Source organism: Haliotis cracherodii, unplaced genomic scaffold (assembly GCF_022045235.1).
Source record: "Haliotis cracherodii isolate W230 unplaced genomic scaffold, xgHalCrac1.p SCAF_11, whole genome shotgun sequence".
Classification (NCBI taxonomy): Eukaryota; Metazoa; Mollusca; class Gastropoda; order Lepetellida; family Haliotidae; genus Haliotis; species Haliotis cracherodii.
In genome coordinates this window covers 8,693,479-8,708,674 of record NW_027266266.1, presented here as the reverse complement: position 1 = coordinate 8,708,674, position 15,196 = coordinate 8,693,479, and the positions used below count along the sequence as shown (strand labels likewise).

Sequence of the window (15,196 nt, the reverse complement as noted above, 5' to 3'; positions counted from 1 at the left end):
AAACATGAATGATAAGGTGCTAGGGTTAGGGTTTCTACTCAATATATGTCCGACAGTGATGTAAAACTGGATTATTCCTGATACAGACGCTGATGTTCTCGTATCTCAACAGAAACATGAATGATAAGGTGCTAGGGTTAGGGTTTCTACCTAATATATGTCTAATTGTGATGTAAAACTGGGTTATTCCTGATACAGACGCTGATGTTCTCGTATCTCAACAGAAACATGAATGATAAGGTGCTAGGGTTAGGGTTTCTACCTAATATATGTCTAATTGTGATGTAAAACTGGGTTATTCCTGATACAGACGCTGATGTTCTCGTATCTCAACAGAAACATGAATGATAAGGTGCTAGGGTTAGGGTTTCTACCTAATATATGTCTAGTTGTGATGTAAAACTGGGTTATTCCCGATACAGACGCTGATGTTCTCGTATCTCAACAGAAACATGAATGATAAGGTTCTAGGGTTAGGGTTTCTACTCAATATATGTCTAATTGTGATGTAAAACTGGATTATTTCTGATACAGACGCTGATGTTCTCGTATCTCAAAAGAAACATGAATGATAAGGTGCTAGGGTTAAGGTTTCTACTCAATATATGTCCGACAGTGATGTAAAACTGGATTATTCCTGATACAGACGCTGATGTTATCGTATCTCAACAGAAACATGAATGATAAGGTGCTAGGGTTAGGGCTTCTATTCAATATATGTCCGACAGTGATGTAAAACTGGATTATTCTTGAATCAGACGCAGCTGTTACGGAATCTCAAAAGAACAAGAATCGTAAGGTTCTAGGGTTAGTGTTCCTACCCAATATATATCTAATTGTGATATAAAACTGGGCCGAAAAGTGACAAGAAACTGCTTTATTAGTCACACAGACCCTACTTATTAATTTCTGCCTTTATGGTACTGCAATTTTGTTGAAGTAGAGTGAGAGAAACTTGGGTGCACAGGTGTCCCAATTGTCATGGTTGATGGAACTTGATGTACTGGTCATGGGTTCAAATCCAGAATATGATCCTTCGTTTCAGCACCACAATACCTCATGTGGTTGCATAAATTTGTGTCTCACTTTCAAATCACACTGCCACATGTCCATCTGTTCAGCTTAAGGTCACTATTCTCCAAACCAGTGATCAGAATGGATCCTCACATAACCAATTGACACAACTCTGCAGTGTTGAAGCATTTTAGACCATTAGGCCATCTTTTCTCTCAAACAGCATAAAACATCCACACTATGGTGACGACAATCTCATTAAAATCAGACCATAGTTCTTGCTACTGCCAAACAAAGATCTGAGGACATCCCAGTACGGGTCACGTCAGACCGACTTTGTGCGAACTTTGACCGACCAATAGAATGACCAATCAGAGGGCAGCTTTCTCGTGCTTTACGGCACTAATTTCAAATTGGCGACTACGCTTCGAAACATATTTGGACAAATTCTTGATTACAAATTTGAAAACTAAACAAAAGAACATTCTGGAGTGGCTAATAGATGGTCTAGATTGTATGGATTCAGTCGTTAAACCTGTAACTATCTTTCGGAATACCCCGTGTTAAAGTTTTCGAGGTTGTATGATTAGAAATCACATTCTGACTGTCACTTTCATGATCTGGTAAGCGACGCTCTGATTGGTCGAATGAAAGGTCATTCTGACGTGACTCCTAATGGGATTTCTTCAGGTCTTTGTTTAGTGGTAGCGAGAACTAAGGTCTGATTTTAGTGAGATTGTGGTGACGGAAACACAACTAGTATCACATGTATTCCAATACTTTATTCTATTCTATACAGAAATCCATATTTTTATACTATATATACATCAGTAGTGAAAACAAAAAACTTCTGAATATCATATTTGTGAAACTTATACTTAAAGATGGTGTCAGTTATCTTCAACTTGCTGAATATGAACTTTAACATTTGGTCATGACAATATTAGTGTTGGAATCAAGAGTGCAGCATCCAGTTCATGACATCACTTTAAAGCAGATATCTGAAACCACAAAAAACTGAATCAAAAATCTTATCTGGAGCTCTGTTAAAATACTGTAAAATTTGCATTTTATCTCAAACCTTAATTAAAATATTTCAAATATTTCAAATTCACACATTTCTCAGCCCATTTATACACTTTATTAACAACAATTAGTGAAAGCACACTTTCAAGATTTATTTTCTGGCATATTTCTCAACAATGGAGCCCCAAAACTGCTACCCTTTTGATAATTCCAACCCAATAAGTACATAGAAAGTTGCATGATCAAAAACATAAGAACAAATAGTTGAAGGCAAGTGTTTTAAGAAGCACATAGTGTTTCAAATAAAAAATATGACTAAACTTAATCAAATAGATTGCAAACATATGTCCTAAGTCTAGATGTATACAATGAACACTTCTCAAGAACATATGTGCATCCTTACAACAGGACTAACTTGCATAATTTCAGAGCAGATTTGTTGATATGCTATTTCCGATGACCTAAAAATGCGTTTGTGGGGGAAGTATTTAAATGTATGGGATCCATGTATTTTACCTGAAGTTTAACCCAATCTGTGGTATTTCATGAAGGGTGTTTTAGCTAGGGATGACTGTATTTATGTTTATGTTGCAACATTACAAAAAGAACCAACATCAGATATTTCAAATCCTTATCTTGAACAAATATACAGTTTGGAATCCCAATAAAATTCACATTTCTAGAACTGATTTGCCGCTCTGATAAAGGGTACTTATATATTTTATTATGTGGCTGTTTTCTCAATATCATTTTCATTTTAACACTTAGATCAATTCATTACATTTAATACACTCCTGTGTCACCATTTACAGTGTTGATATTTTCCATTCATCACTCCAATTTACCAGTATATGCATAAAACCAAAAGGACTAAACGAAAATGCAGTAAATGTAGATAAGGGGGCACATGTGAAGTATGTGCAGTTAAAGTAACAGCAGTTAAAAAAATAATACTATGCCCCAAAGTACAATGTAATATAATTTAGCATGGACGACAAATTCAATATGGTTGACATGGTGGCCATATTTAGAATCTAGATATTATTACTGTCATCTTGTTACAATAACAAGCAACTAACCAACATATATCAACATTGGTCTATGTTTTGTGTCGTTATATCCGCAGCCATGTTATTTTCGACCACCTTAAAAGGAAGATAAATTTGAAAGTGACTATTGAACATGTCTTTACATACATGACCATTCTATTTTATGTTGTAATTTAAATTTCATGTCCATTATTCATGTATTCAATCATTTTCAGATGACTTTTGGACCCCACAACCCCTCAATACCTGAAAAGTTCATGGTGAATCTCAAACCTGAACTGTGTTCAGATAACAGCAGTTACGTGGGTGATTTTTGACCTGCTGACAGATTATTGTTCAGATCAATATTTGCTTCAACTCAGACACCCACCTCAATGCAGTTATGTTTGCGATTTTGGACCTTCTTGATTTTGACTGATTTTGCTGACTTTTTGCCTAGTTTTACATTTAATGTATATTTTATAAAAATAAAAGTCCAAAAAAAGGAAACAGTGGATAAATAACACATAACAAGCCATGAGGAATTTATCATCCTTTAATTTTCAAACCCCTGATGAAATTTGGAAGTTTAATCTTACCCAAAATGTAAAAAAGCCCTTACTTTTCCACATAAATTTTTTAACCAGATGTTATTCTTCCACCTTATTTGATTTGCAGATTTCCATGTCAGACAAAGATCAAGCGGTGTCATAGGATTCCTTTTCACTTGATCTGGAGGGATGCTGTTGTGTGCCAACTGAAATAAAAAATATGACGATGATAATCAATGCTACTCCATAGTCATAGTCATCGGGGCCTTGGTCTATAATTCAGGGTACGATTTCATTTTTTTCTGTCTTACCACCTGCACCAGGTGCAACAAAGTGAACTAAGCAGGTTGCACCACCAAAATTTTCTGTTATTTTGAATTTTAAATAAATTCAAAGAAAAAAACCCCTTGAGAATGTGCTCTAGAATTTATTTTGAGGTGAATCTGTACATGCCTTTTCATATCATGATATCGAGTAAACAACCTTAAACAGAAGTCTCAAAGTGTCTGTTGTGATTGTAACCTCATGAGTGACTGTTCTAGTGGTAATTGTGAAGAGTCCAGCATGTTCAATGCATTCAGACCACCTGTGTATTTCACTATTTTCATGAACTTTTGTTTCCTGGATTCAAAAGACTTGCAGCCAGTTCTAAAAGAATTCAGTTTTCCACTTATGGTTGGAAATGTTACCTGCACTGGGTGCGACCTAACCTCACCTAATAGTTACCGACACCTGGGCCTACTTGCACAGAACAATCTTAGTTACAATCGATCTTAGGCGGCTACAATCAATTTTACAATCACCATACAATTGTCCTATTCCACTTGCACAAACCAATCTTAGTGTGATTGTAAGACAGCTCATCTAAGATTGAAATCTTCAACGGTGGAGGTACAAATATCTTAAACTCGACTCCTGTCTACAGTTGCCTGCGTATACAATAAGTGGAACTGTTCACGACACAACATGTACCTCCCTCCATGGCACCTTGCACAGTTTCAAGAAAGGTGCCAATTATTTGAAGGAAACGATTACTAGAATGATGGCATATATTTTTGTTGGCATTAATAGTGTCATGATTTAGGAATTGTTATCTGTTTCAACTTGAGAAATACCTACTCATGTTTTTTTATCAAAAGTATTGAAATACGAATAAATATATTATTTAGTGACACAATCATTATGAAAATTAAAATAAATAATACTAAAAATATTTCCTAATAACATAACATGGGGGAGCTTTTTCGTAAAATCCTAAATATATCCTTCATGCTTTCTTTTCGTTGCTGTGACAAAGGATGTTATGAGTACCTTTTCAAAACACAGGAAGACGCTGGATTTCAAGAATGCATGGGAAATAATAATAATGAATAATGTTTGGAGAAAGCAGTTGTTTAATATATATTCACTTGGTATTAATTATATTGATAATTATTTTAAGAAGGTGTAAATTTTACTTTTGCTATTTATGGGAAATTTTACACAAATTTCAAATGTCTCATCATGTGTATTTACTTGTTTGATAAACACTTTTCTTTTCTTTTTAATTCAGATTTTAAAATCCCTCGTCCCCTGCCAACTCGATTTTAGATTTAAACATGTTTGACTTCATCTAATATTTATTTGTAGATTAATTTAATGATGAACTAAAGACAAAAATAACTGACACGAATGGGACTGAAAAGAATAACAGGGGGAGCTCAGCGATTCTACAACATTAATACACTGGGCAAGGTAGATTCTACGCTACATGCTTACACAAAGGGAAACCACTCTCATCTAGAGTATAAACTATGATTAGCTGCCCTTGAGTTATCGAAAAGGTCACGGACGTTACTAATCGCTTGCATACAACTTTTTATCCTTCCCTTGATTAGTGAAAAGGTATGTTGTTTAACACTTCTTTCAGCATTGAGTCCGGTGGGTAGAGTACTTTTACTTTTAGCTATCGATTCGATAGTTAAGTGGTTCACCATTGCAATTAACGATATTTCTGACGTTAAATCTTAAATTAAAGTGTTGATTTGAATCATAAAGTTAACAAAATAACGAGGCAATATTTGAACATAAGGTAGAATATTTATGTGAATTAGATGAGGTCCTGCACGCCATTTTGTCAAGTTTATTCAGGGACCACAACGATCTTAGCTACTTCAGACTGGTTTGGACCAATTGTAAGTTTCACTTGTAGCTTACAATGATCATAGCCTACAATCCCTTTGATCAGTTGGACAGTGATTGTAGCTGAAGCCTAAGATCGTGATCTTAAGGATTTACAATAATTGAAGTGCTAAGATTGTTCTGTGCAAGTGGACCCAGCAATGTGTTTACCTGCACTGGTGGGGCTTGTATGTAGAGAAATCGATCCCTGTAATTGAATGTGATTATGGCTATTAATGTAGTGTTTAAGTAATAGTATAGACAAATACTACAATGACAATGACAGAATTTGCTGTGTATATTTCTTATTTATCAATAAGTCATTAAAGCCTTAATCATGTTAATGATATTCAACATAACCCTAAGATAATGACTGTTCTCTTCCTGTCAACATTAACAGATTTCTACATTCAACTGTTTATTACTCAAAATTGTGTATCTTGTGTAAGTTAATAGGCAATATAATCAGAAACCTATTTTCAGGATGAGTTGGTTTTCAAACACAGAGATCCATGAAAAACATTTGACAGTGACCATCATACATAAGGGCAATGTGTTGAATTGGAACCCCTTTGATCACATGTGTCTAATGGTACGCTCTCTGATTGGGTGCTGCCTAACTTCCTTCTTTCTTACATGTCATTCACTGGATACGATAAATCGTATTTGAAGATATTGATGAATTTCAAAACAATTGTCATACACACTGGTATACCATAATGACATTATAGATGGAAATAAATTCCTTCTACAGCAATTTAATATCATCTAACAGTTCTGGAACAGCTAAATATGCAAACAAAAGAATCAACATGTTTTTACACTATAGATGACTTATGGTACAATAACTTACATGTCTGAGAAGTGGAAGAAAACAACATTTTAAACTTATCTGCCATGTTGGTCATACTCAAACTCAGATAAAAATTTTGAATACATTTCTGGTGACTTTATTCCTGGAACCACACAAAAAATGACAGCTTCATAACAATTGTAGGTTATTAAAGAAATGTAAAAATAAAGCATCAATGGATTCAAGGATTACATTAAGGTTAAAGTTCATAAATGTGCAAGTTATTGAAATACACACAACAGAACCTCGTGCAACATTGTCACCATATATTGAATTACATGAGCAGTCTGTGCCCCAAAATGATGGGTCAACTAGCCCACACAGGATTTTAGTGTTTTCATATTGACTATTATTAATTGGACTTACTACATCGAGCACAATATTACTAGACTTGCGTTTCAAATTTGGGGTCTTTTCAGGAAGAATTGCTCAAGAAAAACATGTTATGTGTTTACAGTATAAAGAATTAGTACATGCATTATAGTATACTTTAAAGTACCAGACAACAGGCTACCGCTTGCTACTTGAATTCCGAAATGAAAAGACGTTGATACTTCATTGTGTTCAGTAGTATACAATGCAGAGTCTGGTGAGTCCAGTAAAGAGTCAGAATATAATATAGCAGTTGCCTTATTAGTCTATAGCAATTTGTTATCTGCAAATATATTAAAAAATATTGGACATTACTATCTAATTGGATTAGGAATTCCAGAGAGATTAGATAAGTACGTAAAACATAATTTTAACAGTATGATTAGAGAATCAAGATGATATTTTTAAGATTAGAAATTGAATTTGTCCCCAGTTTTAAGAGGCTTGGGTAAACCCTGTAGTGCATGGTCTAGTGCACAACATTTACAATGTAGGTCTAAACTAAACAGGGGGCCCTAGCACTTGACCTTACATCTTCCACAAACAGCCTGTCAGCTGAAAAGGAACATAGCAGTTTTCTTATAATGTTCAATTCTTCCAATTCAGGTGCAAAGAGTTTTAATATTTATGATATTAATAAAAAAACATATACTTTATGCTGACATCCCTAGCACCGGTTAAAATGATGGTGACTCGCTTGTATTACTTTTCCCATTTCTATTAGATTGGAGACACGTATTTCAGAATATGCTGAGCAAACGTGACTCTTGTCAGGTAATATTATCAATACACCAGGTAGGCACCTTGCACAAACATAACTTGAGAAAGACAGAGACGAGTTCAACAGAAAATACCACAACAAGGTAGTGCACATTAGCTCTGTTGTGAGGAAGATACTGATTTTACAACTAAAGTGGACACTTTCTAGCACATTTTACAAACATACATAACCTGAAGATACCGTATTAATTGTGTTACGACAAAGCATGAGCAGATAGTTGTGTGACCTTGGTTTGTGTCTCTTACAAACTGATACAAACAGTCTGTATTCATAATAATCAATAAAAATAGCACATTATAATACTAGAGTATAAGATTATTTAAAAAATTGAACTGTATAACTTTGTTTGTTTGTTGTTTAATGCTGTACTAAGCAATATTCGTGCTTTGACAGCTGCCTGTAAATAATCAAATCTGGACCTGACAATCCAGTAAATGACATCGTGGGCATCAATCCATGCCAATGGGATACGATGACATGCATCAACATGGTCTCTGAGCCTGACCCCTCAATCACGTTAGTCGCCTCTTATGACAAGGATAGTCGCCTCTTAAAGCAAGCATGGTTTGCTGAAGACCAATTCTGACCCTGATCTTCACTGGTAAATGTGTATAACTAAACATGCTGAAGTAGTGCCCATGATCATGTGGCACTTGCCGCCAAGACAATGACAAGAACTACAGTAACAATATTCTCTCTATTTGGGTACAACACAAATTGTCTAAAACACTGAGAAATAGGCACATTTTCTCTTAGTCCTTATTAAAGTGTGCTGGTACTGTACAGACAAATCTTATTTTGGAATGTATCAGAAATAACAGGAAAATGACAAGGACATATGCAGGCCAGTAGACAAAGTGAAATGAAAAATATACAATATATAAAACACTGCCAAACAGATCACTATTTAAAAACAACACTACCCCCGGTATGTCATTTTTTGTATGTACAATGACATTATAATTGGGGATTCAATTATACTTACTAAAACAGGATGTTGCCAGCAGTGTTCACTACGGTTCATGATATGGTATTCTCAGTTCTGTCCATTGTTCATAGGCAGATGTAGTGTCTGCTACTGTCAACAAAAACATTCCAACATTACACCCTACACTAAACTGTATGAGTTAAATGGAGGTATATTCATCAATAAAATGGTATTTTGCCTTCAGACATTTAGTTATCAGAGGATTACAGTTAGTTAGATGCTGTAGGCCTAGTCATAATCTTAAAATATGACAACACAATTATTCAGGTATAAATGGATAAATTTGAGTTTGTTGACAGAGGTTGCAAAGAAACAATACAGATGTAGACTGACCAGTATAATTAACTAACAGTTGGGGAATATTGATCATGACTTGTTATAAAGTCTATCAATCAGCCTCTCTACTATCAACAAACATTTAGGCCTACAAAACAAACACTTTCATCAGCACTTTGAGAATACCAGGGTTACGTGATGGTGTTTTGGAGCATTTTCAGTTGTTTGGGACTTCAGAGCTTGAATAAATTTCCTGCCTCCGATGCATACTGCTGAAATGTAAACAAAATACGACATATAATAGTATATATATGTAAGTACTAATTACTAGTAATTACTACCAGTTGGACTAGAAGAAACGAGCGATTCTGAAAAGGAACGTGACCCAATCGTCTTTGGATGCAAGTGATTCGCGTCAAAACATGGGCGCTTGATACCAGGCAACAACTCCAATACAATATACGATAGGTGGTAATGTAGGACACACTGTTTCGGTAAAGCACTCTTTCTTTTAGAATAAACGGCATTTATGATGCGTGACCTTGCTTTTGCACGTCGACGTTGTTTCTAGGGACGCAAAGAATGCAAGGCTACCTGTAGAAAACACGCACGACATTACGTTCCCATTTGTGGCAATGGTAGGAATATTGAAGAGTATTTATTGTTATGAAAACACCCACGTTTGTTGTGCTCTATTTAGACAAAAGACACAATTAACTAGTCTAAACTTGGCCTAGGTTGAGTGGAACAAATGACGTGCCCTTACACAAAATGGCGGCGGATGATGATGCATGACGAGGTCATGTGAAAAGCTGGTGATGTAATTGTCAATGGTTACTGTATAATTTTCTTCATGATAATGTAGAAAATATTTGTAATTACAGGTGACTGAGAACATACTGGAATGGTGGTTGAATGGTTTGCATGGCGCATTTCACCATTACGAAGCTACTTCTACATCTAGAAAGCTAGCTGGTTACAGGCTGAAGTTGCTCTGCGGTAATCTATTTATTTTTCTCTTTGAGACAGAGCCTGGCCTGCATACCGTCGACGTAGACTCGTTGACCAATGAAAATCATTTTAGACATGCTCCTTTGCCGTTAGCTAGTACTAGCAGTAAATGTTAGTCTCCAGAGACGTAGAGACCGTCTTTGTACCTACTAGTAGCAGGTCATGGTTGCTAACAACTCTGTGCTAGTAGTAGGTAATATTTCCTGGATCGGGTGTTTGATAGTGGTAGAGGGAAATCTCAATGGTCAGCGCTATCGCGACGAGATCCTCGGCCCTGTTGTTCTACCGTTTTTGCGTCGTCATGGCCCAGGCATTACCTTTCAACATGACAATGCCTGGCCTCATATTGCTCGACTTGTTCAGCATTCTCTTCAACAAAACAACGTGAATGTCATCCCCGGCCGGCTGGCTCACCTGATCTCTCACCAATCGAGCACATGTGGGATGAGATGGATCGGCGCCTTCGACGTCAACCACGTGTTCCACAGACACTCCAGGAACTTCGAAACATGCTCCGGCAGATATGGACAGATATCCTACAGGACTTTGTGCGACGCCTGGTCCATTCCATGAGACGAAGATGTGTTGCTTGCATCGCAACCAGAGGTGGACACACACGCTATTGATTTGTAAATTGACATTTGTAGTTCAGTATAGCTCGATCTTGTATGACAATAGTCAAAGTGTTGTGTTCACTGCAGTGAAATACCAAGTCTTATGTTTCTCAACTTCAGACAAATCGCGAGATCTCTGCGTACTATCACCGCTTGAATCCTTGTTGCCGATTGCGGAGTCCCAGTTGTGATAGCTAAACGTTGTGCGAAAATTGGGGTCGCGCGGCAATTGGCCAACCTTCGACTTTACAATTGAACGGAACTCTACAGCACTGAATTTGTACCCCATGCCAGGCTGTTTTCAAAAGCAGAAAGTTACATATGTCGTCCAATTTTATGTTTTGTTAAAAACCTCTAAATTTAGCCACTTTGTCTTACATCGATAAAGTACAGTGTGACCAACAGATTTTTTGACAGCTTTATGTAAACTCAATATACTGTTTTATATCCGAACAACATAATAATATGCACATATATACTCACACGCAAACGAAACGAAAGTCGAGTAAGCAGTATACATGTTATTTATTTTCAACAGTAAAGACAAGAAATACTAATAGGGCAAGATTGACACAAATTTGACTGAAGACAGTTTAATGTATTAAAAGGCAGATGGCATTATTGTGGTTTTTTTTCAAATTTAAAGGGCTTACACAGTTTCGGGTAGATACCCAAAATTTCAGTCAATACCTGGTGTGACCACCATTAGCATTGATCACTGCCACACATCTCCTGTACATTGAGTGGATCAGACGATTTGTGAAGGCCCTAGGGATCCTCCTGCACACATCCAGAGCAGCTGTGCGTAGTTCATCGGCAGTTGTAGGGACTGGGCGCACATTGTGCAGACGCCTTTGAACCTCATCCCACAAGTGTTCGATGGCCCAATGGGGTTCAGCTCAGGGCTGAGGGCTGGCCACGGTAGAACACGGATGTTGTGTTGTTGCACAAAGGCCATGGTAGCTCTGGCAACATGGGGACGAGCGTTGTCCTGCTGGAAAATGTGTTGTTGATGTGGAAAAATGGAACAACGTGGGGTCTGATCACTTGGTCGATATACCGCTGAGCAGTGACGCCGTGTCCCCGATCTTGACCAACATTCAGAAAGCACATGGGTCCAAGTCTCGCATTACGTCCAATCCCTGCCTATATCATGACGCTAGGTCCACCCCATGGAGCCCTTTCCACAACGTTTCTGTCAGTGAAACGATCACCTCGACGCCGCCAAATTCTGACTCTTCCGTCTGCATGGGAGACACTAAAGCGACTTTCACCAGAGAAGATGACACGCCTCCACTCACGATGACGCCGATTGTGATGACCCTGTGCCCACCGAAGTCGTGCTTGTCGATGCCGTGGTTGGAGAACACGACGACGTGCTGGTCAGCGACATCTGAGGCTGTCGGAACGGAGACGTCGGATCACAGTGTCTCGGCTAATGTGTCGATTATGTGTTCCTATGGTCTGTCGAGCACTTTCACTTGCAGTTAGGAACGGATGTCGCTGGTGTTGACGGGTAATCTGCCGATCTTGACGAGGTGTGGTGACCCTAGGACGACCGCTCCGAGGAAGGTCATCTGTTGTCTGTGTAGCATTGTATCGATGCAGGAGAGGGTAAATTGTGGTTATGTTAACGTTGAAATGACGGGCAACATCTTGGACAGACTCTCCAGCTTTCAAACGTCCGATAGCCTGGTTTCTCTGAATTTGAGTTAGGCGTGGCATTGTTGACCAAGGAGTGGTAGGTCCAAGAATCGGCCACAGTTTTATACCCACTACAGTTCATGACAGTTCGTGCATTTTTGATTTCGCGAGAAATGGGTGCATGATACCCACGTAGTCATTAAAATGGTGCGTTTTGGCGATTCGTTTTTTATGTTGCATTTTTACTCGGGGCTTCCAAACACCATCAGGCTTCACTACATGCTAAAACTCGTATCAATTTATGGTTCCGTGTTTTTTTAACTATTTGCTTAAAACCGCGCTCCTTTTGCGTGTGAGTATATATAATTTTAAGGTTATGTATGACGTGAAACATTCAATACGTAAATCTACTTGCTTTATGTGGCAAACTTTTCCGTTACGACGTCGAGGAAGAGGTCTACATACGTACAAAGAAAAAGGGGCATAACTCAACTATCCTTAACTGCCATTGTAACTATTATTACCAAGGGGCGGTAGGGTAGCCTAGTGGTTTAAGCGTTCGCTCGTCATGCAGAAGACCCGGGTTCGATTCCCGACATAGGTACAATGTGTGAAGCCCATTTCTGGCAGAACTGAAGTAAAACGTCATTCGCTTTCACAACTACAATACAGAACTGAAGTAAAACGTCATTCGCTTTCACAACAACAATACAGAACTGAAGTAAAACGTCATTCCCTTTCACAACTACAATGCAGAACTGAAGTAAAACGTCATTCGCTTTCACAACTACAATGCAGAACTGAAGTAAAGCGTCATTCGCTTTCACAACTACAAAACAGAACTGAAGTAAAACGTCATCTCTTTCACAACTACAATACAGAACTGAAGTAAAACGTCATCTCTTTCACAACTACAATACAGAACTGAAGTAAAACGTCATTCACTTTCACAACTACAATGCAGAACTGAAGTAAAATTTCTTTGAATTGTAGAATCCGGAGGCCTCCTCCGACAAGTATGGGTCTTATTCATTCTCATTGCGCTTGTTAGCATCCTGAATCGGGTTAATTCCGTGCTAACGGAGCTCCGACTTCCATGGGGAGTTGTCTTCGTACATATGTCACGAATCGACATTTCTCAAAATGAATGGATTCAATTTTTTTCAATATAAATTGCCTGATTTAGATGGAATGGGCCATAGATCAAAATATCGAAACTTTTGTGCCACCCATACTTTGGCTTGTTATACCGTTTCGGAGGTACATGGATATATGGAGCAGGCCGAACGAGAGTTGCTCGCGTATTGGACAAATGTCCCTAAAGACATTAAAATGTAAATTCCCCATATTTACATTTTTCACCAGGATTCCCGCACGAAAAGAGCGATATTGCCGTTTATTGGTTCAATACGTCGTTCGCTGTTTGGTACTGCTACAGGCGAGGATGTTGAACGACTGGCGCAGGATGTTAAACAATTGTCGTCGCATGCTGCTCATACGTCTCGTGCTGTTCAAGCGCAAGTTCGTCAGATGTCATCATTTATGACTAAAACAAAAAAACGTATTTCATCCGCTCTCGCGGGTATTGAAACAAACCATAACGGTATTAAACGTCACTGAACAAATACAAGATGTGGAGAGATTTATTTGTATTACGATGAAAGTCTTGTAAGATCGCCTCACGTTCCTAACTACAATTAGACAAGAAATTGATTAAATGTATTTGAGCATTCAACAGTTACAAATGATTCAGAAACGTCTCAATGCAGAATACCAGTTGTTTCACGTTGCACATAGGGATCCAGGTTATTATTATCGGGAACTCACTGTTCACTGTTCTCGGAATTCAAATTCAATTTTAATTTCGCTTATTGTTCCTAATCAGACTCATTCTACTCTCCTTGGTGTATATCGAATAAATTCTTTTGGCTTACCACTTAATCAATCAAGTACGTATGTAAATGGGGTTATGAATTTACCAGATTATCTTGCTGTTTCGGAGGCAAGAGATAAGTATATTGAATTTTCGGCTAGGGATTTTCTAACATGTTATGGTGACCACGAAAAACACTGTCCAGTTTTTCATAGTCCGAAACCAAAAACATCGCTCACATGCGCACTTGCTTTGTGAAAAGAAATTAAATCCTTGTGTGATACTAAATTCGGATTAAATGGGCTAAGTTCAATGGCTCTCGAAATCGACCCAGGCACAATTCTTTTAACTGGCATAAAAACCATAACACTAACGAGCAAGGGTCATGACATTTGTACATTTAAAATTCCTTGTCACTGTGCGTTGAAACTGGATGAATTCGACAAGGACATGAGAATTCATTATTGTGAGAAATGGACAACTGCTTCAAAATTATACCCACCTTATCTTTTACTTCTATCGGATTTTTTTAATGCATCCATCTTAAAAAAAACATTGAAAGTTTACAACCTCTTCTTGAGGATTCCGCTTTTAAGATGATCCCACATTTATTAATTGATGATAAAGTTTTCGATGAAATTTGCAGAAAGGACACAGAATTTCAAGTTGCCAAATTCCTTTGCTTGTCATGAAATTATGGTTTCGCAATTCTATCTTTGTCCCCGAGACCTCACGTTAACGGCAGGAAATCCTTTAACTAATTTTCGTATTCAGCGGGTATTCCTTATTTATTATTTACTGTTTGATTGTGCGGACAAGGGGAGTTGCAAAGTCATGGCTTAATTGACCATGATGACCAGGAACGGCAATACTTTCACTAGCTGTAGTAGGGTCGCACTGGACACCCGAAAACAGTTACGACAGTAGGCTATCTAACGAGAATGAGTGTAGTATTCTCTAGGTATCCTCTATGGTGGGCATAGTAACTCCCAACAATGCATTCAA

General features: G+C 37.7%; 1 long non-coding RNA gene and 2 pseudogenes across 3 annotated transcripts; 1 reads left to right on the top strand and 2 right to left on the bottom strand.

Moving 5' to 3' along the window:
* The window catches only part of LOC139456187 (zinc finger protein 721-like), an 81,723-nt pseudogene that overhangs the window by 29,885 nt on the left and 36,642 nt on the right, over positions 1–15,196 (bottom strand).
* LOC139456189 (uncharacterized) lies at positions 1,870–9,903 on the bottom strand. Of its 3 annotated transcripts, none has more exons than XR_011652513.1 (5): positions 9,816–9,903; positions 9,236–9,321; positions 8,771–8,863; positions 3,691–3,825; positions 1,870–2,015 (listed from the first exon to the last, which is right to left on the bottom strand). It is a non-coding gene; the product is annotated as an uncharacterized lncRNA (long non-coding RNA). The 3 variants fall into 3 exon arrangements; XR_011652514.1 differs by having other exon boundaries at positions 9,236–9,318; XR_011652512.1 differs by lacking the exon at positions 9,816–9,903 and having other exon boundaries at positions 9,236–9,485.
* Positions 11,977–14,738, top strand: LOC139455956 (uncharacterized; annotated as a pseudogene).